The sequence below is a fragment of the Phascolarctos cinereus genome, unplaced genomic scaffold, assembly GCF_003287225.1.
Source record: "Phascolarctos cinereus isolate Bilbo 61053 unplaced genomic scaffold, phaCin_HiC Scaffold_4;HRSCAF=312, whole genome shotgun sequence".
NCBI classification, from domain to species: domain Eukaryota; kingdom Metazoa; phylum Chordata; class Mammalia; order Diprotodontia; family Phascolarctidae; genus Phascolarctos; species Phascolarctos cinereus.
In genome coordinates this window covers 138,751,492-138,763,772 of record NW_027555847.1, presented here as the reverse complement: position 1 = coordinate 138,763,772, position 12,281 = coordinate 138,751,492, and the positions used below count along the sequence as shown (strand labels likewise).

The following is a 12,281-nucleotide window of genomic DNA, read 5'->3' as shown; positions in this document are numbered from 1 at the left end:
TGAGGAGAGCTCCCATCCCTACCTGGCCTAGTAGGAGAGAGATCCGAAATCGCGATGATTGAACAAGTGCCTGGCACAGCTACCCCCACCTCCCTTTTTGGCTTTCTTCACTGAAGGGGGCTGCAGGATTCTACTCCATCTCTAATCCCTTTCAGAAAGCGCTTCCCCATTTCCCCCCTCCCCTGGGCTCCTCTCAACTGGCCATCCGGAGGGTCCCGATTGCCCCCCGGGGCCTGTTTGTCTGAGTCTAGGGAAGGAAAGACAAGGCACAGAGCTTGGGCATCTGGCTGGTACTGAGAGGGGGGAAGGACAGAAGAATGGAAAGGGAGGAAGACTGGGGGATTAAGATTTTTTTTTTCAAGGAAAAGGAGAAAACCCTTAAAAACCCTTCCTGGAAAAGGCAGTTCATTCACTGCCCTGGGGAGGGGCTACTTTAGGGTCCAGCCAACTTCTTGACCCGACTCCAAGTCCCCTCCTGCGATCCCTGCCACCACCCCCTTCTTCCCCCCAAACGTGTCCCCTCCCTCCGTCCCCCGAACACTGCGTGGGGTGAGGGGGGGAGGCGCTGAACTTCCCCGCTGAAGTTTGCAGCGGCTCCGGCAAGTGAAGGGGCCTCGGTGAGGGTTCACAATAGCCCGAGGTGAGGAGCGGCGAGAGGGGGAGGGGGAGGAGAGGCGACCCTCCAGGACTGCAGCCTCCCCTCCCGGGCCAGCCCCGTGGGCCCCCAGCCCGACTGTCCGAAAAAGCCTTGAGCGCACAGCTTCTGACTCCAGGAGTACACTGGGTCTCGATATGGAGGGGAGTTTGAGGGGAGGTGGCAGCACGAAAGAGGACCGATTCCCGCCCGCCCCCACCCAGCCTCTCCCAGCCCGATAAAGTGCCTTACCTCTAGCTGGAGGGACCTCGGGCGGCGGCGGCGGCGAACCGGGTTTGGGTCCTCTCTCTCCGGGCTGCGGGCTCCTGCGGTCGGGGAGGGGAGCTGGGGAAGGGGGAGGGGGAGAGGATGGCGGCTCGGGGGGCGAGGCGGCCGCGGGGCTCAGAAGGCACTGCTGGCTCCCCTGGCACGGCCGCCCGGCGCCCCGCCGCTCCGCCACATCTGCAGCTCGGGCTGGGGAAAGGTGGCAGCCGCCCGGTCGTGAGGGGATGTCTTGGGGAGGGGAGGGAGGGAGGGAGGGAGGGACGGAGGGAAGAAGGGAAGGAGAGAGACAGAGAGAGGGGAGGAGGGACGGAGGGGAGGAGGAGGAAAGAAGGGAGGGAGAGACAGAGGAGGAGGGAGGAGGGAAGGAGAGAGACACAGGGAGGGAGGCAGGCAGGCGGGGGGCGTCCTCTTTGCAAATCCGTCTTCCCCGGGCCAGTGCTGGCAGCCGAGGCTAGGGTGGCCAGGGAAGACGTTCGCGGCCGGGCTGGGAGGTTGGGAATGAGGGAAGCGGGGGCGACTGTACGCTGGTGCTGGGGCTGGTGGTGCTGATGGTGCTGGGGTCTTTACTCCCCCTTCCCGGCTTGGAGGAGCGCGTCGTTAAGGGGAAAGGATTTGTGTGAATTGGAAGCGCCTGCCTATTTGAGGTAGGGGGGAGGTGATAGAGAGGAAGGGGAGTGGGCTTTTCTTCTCCCCCCCCACCCCCCTTATTTATCACAGCCCTGCAGAGCTGTCTGAAATGGACCAGCTCTGATCAGTTTCAGCCCCATCCTCCCAGGCCCGGCAGAGCCCGCCCCGGGCAGCTCAGCGCATGCCCCCCCCACTTCTTCCCAGGTCCCTCCCCTCACCCCCCCCGGAGCCCCGCCCCCGGCCGGAGGGCAGCGCTAGGACACAGGCAAGAGGCGGGTACTGCCCGGAGCCGGGGAGAGGGGGGTGGGGACCAGAGCACCGCCCCCGCCCTCAGGGAAACCCGGGTGCTGGAGGGCTAGGGGGTGGGGGTCCACAGGCCAGATTGGGGGTAGAGGGAGCTCGAATTAGCTGAGAGCCGGGGAGGAAGCTGGGGAGGGTGGGAGCTGAAGGGGTATAGGGTGATCTGGAAGGGAAGGAGTTCCTAAGGGGCCTGGTGGGGGGCCAGGGTGGGGAGGGAACATCTGAAAAGACTGGGAAGAAAAGCCCCAGAGCGGACTGGAGAGGGGAGGAAAAGACAGTGGGAGGGAGGGAGGAGGCAGGCAGGCAGCAGGCGGGGGAGACTGGAGGTTTGCAGCAGCCGCTTAGATAGAATGGAACGTGGTGGTGGCGGCGGCGGCGGCGGCGGCGGCAGAAGAGCTGTCTAGGATGGGAAATCAGATGGGACCGGGTCGGGGGAAGAGCACTGTGGGGGCGTTTCCCCTAACTGGGTGATAGGGGGAGGGGAGAAGGTCTAGTTGGGATACTGCAGCTTCCATCATACTGTTTTCTTGGGGTTTAGCTATGTCTGGAAAAAAGGAGGCAAAAGCTGTTTACTCCTTCCAATGAGGAGCCAGGTCCAACAGTCTTAAACTGAGGCTTCTTCGGCGCCTCGGGTTCTGACCTTGGCCAGTTACCTCCCTGCTTCCTCCAGGCCTCAGTTTCCTTGTCTCAAGTCTGGTCTGGAAGGAATTCCTGTGAGCTTTAATTTTCCATAATCTTATCAGGACAGGAAACCTTCTGTGTGCCTCTGGGGTAGCGAAGAGCAAAAGGCCAGATGTTCCCAAAGTTGGAGCCTTGACAGTCTCGGCCCCAGGAGAAAACAGCGAACTGAAGGAGGAGGTGCCCAGAGGAGGAGGGAGTGGGGGGGAGGGGAATGGTAATCAGAGGCCCAGAGAGACTTGGGCCATTTCCAGCTTTTAAAGATCCTAGCCATAACACTTATAGTAAAAGAAAATACATTGAGACAAAGTAAGGCACCAGAAAAAAACTAGACATAATCTCTCTATATGTATATACATATCTGTGTGCATACAAATACCTATATGAGACATATAGCTTTTATGTGCCACATATTTTAATAATGACAGCCTGGTGTGTTGGCTAAAGGGCTGACCCTGCAGGCAGAGACCTGTATTCAAGTGCAGCCTCTGACTCCTTTTAGCTATGTGACCATGGGCAATTCACCTGACCTCTCAGTGCCCCAGGAAGCCAAGATTATAAATTATACTGACCTGTTGCTGATCTGCAGAGATGGAGGGGAGTTTCCACAGAACTCCTACACCCATGAAATCACAGTATGTGTGTGTCATGTGTATTTAGCAAAAGCTTTTCTGGCCTTTTTTTCTGTGCAAATGCACTAATTATTGAAGGAAAATCTTTTGTGCAATGTTGATATTGGTATTAAATATGACAAAATCATTCAAATGTTCTTGGCCCATAGTTGAACCATGCTGATAGTTTTTTACGAAATTTGAGGATCCTTTTGAACTGTAGTCCCAAGCCAAATGACCCCCTTCTTTTCTCCTTATTGGCTTTGAGGTTGTGACCTACTGTTTCATCTTCAGGGTTCTCTCCTGTAGTCCTGGCTTTTGTGCACTTCTTCATTGTGTACCCTTCTGGTCTGGTGTCTGCCAGGAGCCTCCTGTGACCTCTGGCCACAGTACAGTACACATGTACTAAGGACAATGCTTCCTCACCCTACAATCAGAAGGGAGCCAATAGATGAAGTGACTGACTTCAGGAGAAATCTGACTTCAAGAGAAATTAGCCAACTTTCCATTATCCGGGCCAACAGAGGGAGCTTTGGTCCTGATTCCCTCCAATTTAAAACAATTTCCAGAAATCTTTTCTGTTTATCTTTGTTAAACATTATTACTTTATGTAGCACATTTATCTTTCTAAATAGGTTTTACCTGGACTGATACAGTCAACTCCAAGGCACCCCCATATTCATTATCTACTTTGTTTATCTGTGGTTTTATCACCCCCTTTTTTAAACCCTTGCTTTCCCCTATACTTTTTTTTTTTTTGCAATTGGGGTTAAGTGACTTGCCCAGGGTCACATAGCTAGTAAGTATCAAGTGTTTGGTCTGAGGCAGGATTTGAAAGCAGGTTCTCCTGACTTCAGGGCTGGTGCTCTATCTACTGAGCCACCTAGCTGCCCCCTCCCCCTAATACTTCTCAGTTACTCTGCTTCCCCCCCCTCAGGAAAATATAATGTGCTTTAATATTAGCATAACCAAGTGATACTGCTTTTTAGGAAGGCATATCGTACCTTAGGAGAATTACTTAACATAAGATTTATAGCGCTTTACTCAACTATAGCCATACTATGTCTTAGAAGCCAAGCAAAGTTAGACCAGATGAGTACCTGGATGGGAGATTGCTTAGGAATAGCAGGTGATATAAACTTTAGAGAGTAGTGAATGGACTCCAAGTCAGGAAGACCTAGGGTTGTAATAGTGGGAACCCTTACTAACTTTTTGTACTTTGATCAAGGCAATGAAGTGAGGAAGGTAGTACTAGTATTGATTGTCTCCATTTTCCAGCTAAGCAAATTGAGGCTCAAGGTGATGAATTAAGTAAGTCACCCAAGGTCACAGGGCATGGAGAGAATGGATCCCAAATGCAGTGAATCTCCTATCAGGATCATAATGTGTTGGAAAGACAAAGGTGAATGGGTTTATCTGCTTTCTACACACATTCTCACACTACCACAACCACCGCCACCACCACCTTTTTACTATCTTGGGTAAGCCGGAGATGGTTATGTTAAAATAATTAACTTATTTTTTTCCCAGCCAGCTCACATTTACACTGGGGGTAGGCCAGGCTCACAATAGAGAAATGGCCAATAATCATAGATTTAGAACTGAAAATTTAACAGTATCTAGTCCAAATTCTTCATTTCAAAGGGAAGTCGAGACCCCCAGAGGGGTGAGATTTACTTAAGGTAACCCAGGTAGTAAATGACAGAGTTAGGAATTGAACCCTCATTGGAAATAAACCAGGTAGGCCAGTGGTCACATTTGGAAGCCTGAAGAGTGGGAACAAAAAAGTAGTCCTGATAGGAATCACTTTTTTTTTCTTTTCCAACAGGAAATGAGCATTTAATAACTACCAGAGAATAAAAATGAAGGTAATTCTCTTCCCCTCCTCCACCCCAAGCAATCCCAATTAGGTGAAAATCTAAAGTTAACAAAGGGAATAATTGGGGGGGAGGATGCAGTTTACAAAAAGATACTTCATAGACTTCTTTTGAATAGGTATCAACTACTCACCCCTATGCATTTAAAATAGGGTTTGTTACACAATAGTTAAATTTGTAACCCTTTTCAGGGCTATGCCAGTTGTGGACAATAGGGTATATTTATAACCAAATAAGAAACTGAACAGAAATTTATTGGGAAAGGTTCTGAGGTGGAAAGAACATGGATTTGGAGCTAAGAGATAAATAAGTGTTGACTCTTACCTCTGACACTTACTATCTGTGTGATATTGGGTAAAATTCCCTTCACCTCTCTGGGCTCATTTCCTCATTTGTCCAATGATCTCATAATTGCTGGATCTAATGGTCTCTTCTCAGTCCTCATACTTCTTGACTTCTCTACAAGCATCTTCAGCTGTTGATCACCTGCTCCTCCTGGATAATCCTACCTCTCTGGGTTTTCATGACACTGACATTTTCCAGGTTCTTCTGCCTGCGCATGACTGTTGCTCCTCATCTCCTTTAGTCATCATCCACTTCACACCTACCAGCCACGGGTACCCATCCCCTCAGGTTATGTCCTGGGTCTTCTCATTTCTTTCTATACTCTATCACTCAGTGATATCATCAGCTCCCAGGGGTTCAGTTATCATCTCTGTGCAAATGATTCCCAGAGCTATTCATCTAGCTCTAGCTTCTCTACTGAACCATAGTTACAAATCGACGGCTTCCTCTGGGACATCTCAAACAGGATGGCAAAGGTGTCTCAAACTCAATGTGTCCAAAACAGAACTCCTATCTCTCCCCTAGAGCCTCCAAACTTCTTTTTAATTGATTTTTTAAAATATTAATTATTCTAAAATTTTAATTAATTTTTCATTTTCAACTTCCCTAAGCTTTTGAGTTTTAAATTTTTTTAATTAATTTATTTATTTTTAGTTTTCAGCTTCCCTAAGCTTTTGAGTTTTAAATTTTCTCCACCTCTCTCCCCACTTCCCTCCCCAAGACAGCATGCAATCTGATATAGGCTATACATATACATTCCTATTAAACATGTTTTCACATTAGTCATGTTGTAAAGAAGAATTAGAACCAATAGGAGGAACCACAAGAAAGAGAAAACAAAACAAAATAGAAGAAAAAAATAGCAAATAGTACGCATCAATCTGCATTCAAAATCATAGTTCTTTCTTTGGATGTGGATGGCATTTTCCATCATAAGACCTTTGGAGATATCTTAGATCCTTGCATTGCTCAGAAGGGCTAAGTCTATCAACGTTAGTCCTCACACAATGTGGCTGTTACTGTGTATAACATTCTCCTGGTTCTGCTCACTTCACTCAGCATCAGTTCATACAAGTCTTTCCAGGTTTTTCTGAAGTCGGCCTGCTCATCATTTCTTATAGCACAATAGTATTCCATCATATTCATATACCACAACTTGTTCAGTCATTCCCCAATTGATAGGCATTCCCTCAATTTCTAATTCTTTGCCACCACAAAAAAGAGCTGCTATAAATATTTTTGTACATGTGGGTCCTTTTCCCATTTGTATAATCTCTTTGGGATACAGCCCTAGAAGTGCTATTGCTAGGTCAAAGGGTATGCATAATTTTATAGCCCTTTGGGCATGGTTCCAAATTGCTCTCCAGAATGGTTGGATCATTTCACAATTCCACCAACAATGCATTAGTGTTCCAATTTTCCCACATCTTCTCCAACATTTTTCATCTTCTTGTTTTGTCTCGTTGGCCAATCTGATAGTTGTGATGTGGTCGTTGTTTTGATTCACATTTCTCTAATCCATAGTGATTTAGAGCATTTTTTTTCATATGACTATAGATAGCTTTAATTTGTTCATCTGAAAACTGCCTGTTCATATCCTTTCACCATTTATCAATTGGGGAATGACTTGTATTCTTATAAATTGGACTTAGTTCTCTATATATTTTAGAAATGAGAGCATCCCTATTTCTAAACATCCCTATAACTACCAAGGGTGCCACTATCCTCCCTTGTCACATGGGCTTGAAATTGTGGTTTCATCCTTGACTTCTTGCTTTCACTCCACATAACCAATCTGTGCCAAATCTTGTTACTTCTACCTTCACGATAGGTCCCCTGTACATTCCCTTCACTCCACTCACACTGCCATGACCTTAGTACAGACCCTCATCACTTCTCATCTTGACTAAGAGCCTTCTAATTGGTCTCTCCCCACTCTGGTCCATCGGCCACTCAGCTGCCAAAGCGATTTTCCTAAAACATAGATCTGACGGTATCATCTCCTGCACACCTTATTCTTTGAGCTCCATTACCTCCTAGTACCTCCAAAGTCAAATATAGAGTGTTCTGTTTTACATTTAAAGAAGGGTGGAATAAGATTGTGTCAAATGCTATAGACTTTTTATAGATGTCAACTTTTCTCATTACTTCAGTCATCAAAAGAGCTGGAATTGGGGCAGCTAGGTGGTGCAGTCGATAGAGCACCGGCCCTGGATTCATGAGGACCTGAGTTCAAAACCGGCCTCAGACATATAACACTTACTAGCTGTGTGACCCTGGGCAAGTCACTTAACCCCCATTGACCAACCCCCCCAAAAAAAAAGCTGGGATTTCTTTGATTGTAGCTCCTCCATTCACTAACACAGATCACAGTCTTTAGTAAATAGTCTTAGGCCTGGTGGCCAACCTTCTAGTGTTGAGTCTCTGATTTAAGCTAAGTTGGTTGGTCCTCCATTGTGGTAGGCCCTTTCAGATCTTGTGTTCTGTTGACAGCCATTAAGAGCCTAGAAATAATTCCACAATAAACGAAGCATTGCAACAAGACTTAATAATTATCAGCTTACCTTTATATAGTGTTTCTTGGCTTATAATGTGCTGTCCTCCCAGTGTGTCAGGTAGGAACAAATATTGTTCCCATTTTTGCAGATGAACAAACCAAGGCTAAGAATGGAGAAGTGAATTGTTTATAGAACAAATCACTGTAGGCACACTAATACATTGTTGATGGAGCTGTGAAATGGTACAACCATTTTGGAAAGCAATTTTGGAATTATGCAAATAAAGTAACCAAAATGTCCATATCCTTTGAACTGGAGACTCCAGTACTAGGCTTATAACCCCAAGGAAGCCATCAATAAGAAGGGAAAAAAAATTCCCATATACTCCAAATTATTTATAGCAGCACTTTTTGTGATAGCTAAGTATTGGAAACAAAGTAGATGCCTACCAACTGGAGAATGACTAAACAAATTGTGGTACATGAATGTAGTGGAATATTACTGTGCTATAAGAAATGATGTGTGATGAATACAGAGAAGCATGGAAAGATCTATATGAACTGATGCAGAATAAAGTAGGCCCAGACAAGAAAACAATCTACACAGTGACTTTAACAATGTAAATGGAAAGAACAACTACACACCAAAAAATCAGAAGTAAATGCAGTTAAATCATAAAGGTCAAGCAAGACTCAAATGAAGAGCAACCTATCTCTTCATGGAGATGAGAGGTTCACAAGTTTATACACTGTGTATGTTTTCAGATTTTTTTCAGCTTATCGATCAGTTTGCTGATTTTTTTTCTTCTCTGAAAATACTGTGTCATATGAGATGGCTCTTTGGAAGAGGAGGGAGGGAGACTTGGGATAACTACTGTGATATAAAGAAAACAAAATAGCAATAAAAACTTTTTAAAAAAAATTAAAAATCAAAACTTTTTAAATAAAAGGAATTATTGTGAATGATGACTATGCTGAATTATGTGACTCCATGAAGCAAAAGGAAAAAAAAATGGCCCAGGTATGGAGAGAACTAGTCTCAGCTCTGCCGTGAACACACTCTGTGATTTTAGGCACTACTCTTGGGCCTTGGTTTCCTTATTAATTAAAAGGGGTGTAGGGGCAGCTAGGTGGCGCAGTGGGTAGAGCACCAGCCCTGGATTCAGGAGGACCTGAGTTCAAATGTGGCCTCAGACACATAACACTTACTAGCTGTGTGGCCTTGGGGAAGTCACTTAACCCCATTGCCTAGCAAAAAACCCCAAAAACAATTAAAAGGGGTGGGACTACCTGATTTCTAAATCCCTTTCTAGACTCAACATTCATTTGGTGATCTAGCATCTGTTACTGCATGTCCATAGTCAGGCTGCTTGCTTTCTCCATAGTTGGGAGCCACTGTGTGTGCCCCCAGCAGGATTTCTCTTTGGCATTTGAGAAAGCTTAGAGCAGAGAACTTGTTAGAACCTTGCTAGGGCTGGGCTCCAGCAGCTTTGCCAGCAACAGGAGGTTCCAAATCCTTAGGTGAACTTGCACTTCCTGTGCCCCAAACATTGCCTGCTATTGGAGACTGCTTTGGCTTTTCTTCATCAGGCCGCTGCAGGGAAAAAGCTATATTCCTTCATAATAACATTAATAATAAGAGCTGACAGTTACATACCACTTTTAGGTTTACAAAGCAATCTGCATCCCTTATCTCATTGGGTCTTCCCAGCAGCCCTGCAATGGAAGTTCTTCTGGTATTATTATGATCTCCATTTTACACATAAGGAATCAATCAAGCATTTATTAAGTACCCACCATTTATCAGGCACGGTGCTGAATGCTGGAAAAGCAAAGACAAAAAAATGACAGTCCTTGTCCTCAAGGGGCTTATGCTCTATTTGAGAGACACCATGTATACCTACAAGGGCAGCTAGGTGGAAAGAGCACTGGGCCTGGAATCAGAGAGACTCCTCTTTATGAGTTCAAATCTGGCCTCAGACTCTAGCTATGTAACCCTGGGCAAGACACTGAATCCTGTCTGGCTAACAAGCTGGAGGAGGAAATGGTGAACCACCATGGCATCTTTGCCAAGAAAATCCCGAATAGGAGTCATAAAGAGTCAGAGGTGACTGAACAGCAGCAGCAAATATACCTACAAATATAGACAAAATAGGTCCAAGGTTATTTCTAGGGGGAGACTCTGGTACCTGGGGGTCTCAGGAAAGGCGTTGTAGGAGGCGGCATTTGAGCCTTGCTTTGAAGGAAGGTAGAGGCAGAGGGGAGGAAGAAATATATTACAGGAATGGAGTACAGACAGTGCAAAAGCAAAAAATAGCCTTTATGTTTCCAGTACCTAAGCACATGGCAGGAATTTAAAAAAAATGTTTGATGTATTGATTTCTCATCTGTAAAACAGGGATAATAATACCTGAAATACTTATACTATAGGATTGCTAAGAGGATCCAAAGAGGGTGTAGTATGTGAGAAACAGAGCGAAGACCAGTTTGGCCAGACTATAGTGTATGTGAAGGGGAGGGATATGTAATGAGACCAGAGATGTAGATTGCAACCAAGTTGTGAAGAGCTTTAAATACCTAACAGGAGTTTGTGTTTGATTCTAGAGGCAATGGAGAGCTCCTGGTTTATTGAGCTGAGAGTGAATGGTCAGACTTGTACCTTTGGCAGCTTGTACAGAGCATGGATTGGAGAAGGGAAAGATCTGAGGCAGGGAGACCAATCAGGAGACCATTGCAATAGTCTAGGTAAGAGGTGATGGATGAGGGCCTGAATCAGAGTGGTGGCTAAGTGAATGTAGAGAAGGGAACAGACTGAAGAGCTGTTATCGACAAGATTTGGCATCTGAAATGGAAAAACAGAAGAAATGGAGGAAGCATGACTAACCTGTGATCAGACAGACACCAGGTTCCTAAAAGCCGGAGTCAAACGCAGGCCTCTTTGACTTCCAAGTCTAAGGCACTGCCTTCTACATCACATTGCTAAACGCTGAAACTGGACCTGGCTATTAAGAGTGTGCCTTTATCCCCTCCCAGAGTGCTCTAGGCTTCAGTTCTGTTGGGAAGAATTAACCATCTGCACGAGGAATCTGGAGGCATGCCCTCTTTTCCTTCTGGCTCAAGGTGGCATAAGGAGAAAGGTGATCAACCTTCAGTGTCCAGCTCAAGAACCACTTGCCCTTTAAGCCTTGTTTCCTCCTGTCCCCTGAATTGCTAGGTGGGAACATCCTTGTTTTATTACTTACCTGTCTCATTCATATGGGAAGGGATTTACTAATCTTTTTGTCTCCCTCAGGACCACACCTTACACATACTTATTGTTTGCTTCTAGGGACATTAAGGGAGCAACTTGTTCTCCCTCTCTCTTCTAGGTAGATCCCACCAGATCAGACTGGAACTGGCTCATCATTCTTTCTGGTTAAATGGTGCCTGCTTAGATCTCTAGCCCGACTGTCAAACTGCCTCCGGCCAGCAGACACCAATCATTTCCCCTACCTCCATCTTCCCCTTTCCTGGCTTCCCCTATTTTGATTGAGGCAATATCATCCTCCCAGTTACCCATAATCTCAAAGTCATCCTTGACTGTACCCTACCACACCCATTTCATATGCCAAATCCTGTCAATCCTACCTCCATAGCCCTTCCATCCAGCCCCATTTCTCCATTTACCCTAGTTTTGGCCCTCATCTCCACTGACCTCGACTATTATAAGACTCTTCTTACTGATCGTCCTTCTTCCAGTCTCTTTCCCTCTCCCTATCCATCCTCCACACAGATGCCAAAATAATAGAGAAAACTCTGCCTGTGTTCTCTCCTGTTCAAGAAACATCAGTGCCTCCCTACTGCATCTAGGATAAAATACAAGCTCCTTAGCCTAGTAGTATTCAAGGCCATCAACAATCTGGCTCCAACCTGACTTTATGACCTTATTTCACATTACTCCCCTTCACATACTCTACATTCCAGTCAAAATGGATTGTTCTCTGTTCCATCTTCCCACCTTTGTATAGGCAGCTGGGTGGTGTAATAGAGTCCTGCACCAGAAGTCAGGAATACCTAAGTTGCAATATCTGAGGTTAAGTTCACGCTTAACCTGTTTGCCTCAGTTTCTCCAACTGGAAAATAATATCCTACCCGGTTGGTGTGAAGATCAAATGAGATAATATTGGTAAGGCACTTAGCATAGTACTTGCCACATGTAGGCACTATAGAAATGTTAGTGATTATATTATTGTTATTCTGAAAGCTGTGCTTTATGCCTCTTTTTTTTAACTGACTTGCTGTGTGACCTTGGTCAAGTCAATTAATCTCTGTCTACCTCAGTTTCTGTAAATGGTGAATAATAATCTGTAAAATGGAGATAAAAATAGCACCTGTCTTCCAAGGTTGTTGTGAGGATAAAATGAAGTCATTTGTAAAGTACTTTGTAA

At 45.7% G+C, this 12,281-nt stretch overlaps 1 protein-coding gene across 2 annotated transcripts in view; it reads right to left on the bottom strand.

The window, feature by feature from the left end:
- GLIS2 (GLIS family zinc finger 2) overlaps nt 1-1,685 on the bottom strand; it is a 45,798-nt gene extending 44,113 nt beyond the window's left edge. Inside the window, exon 1 of one of the 2 annotated variants that reach the window (XM_020995495.2) lies at nt 887-1,685. The gene's annotated coding sequence lies outside the window, so the exon portion shown is untranslated. The remainder of the gene's footprint in view (nt 1-886) is intronic. The other variant, XM_020995494.2, reaches the window with a different exon arrangement.
- Nucleotides 1,686-12,281: the final 10,596 nt, after the last annotated feature.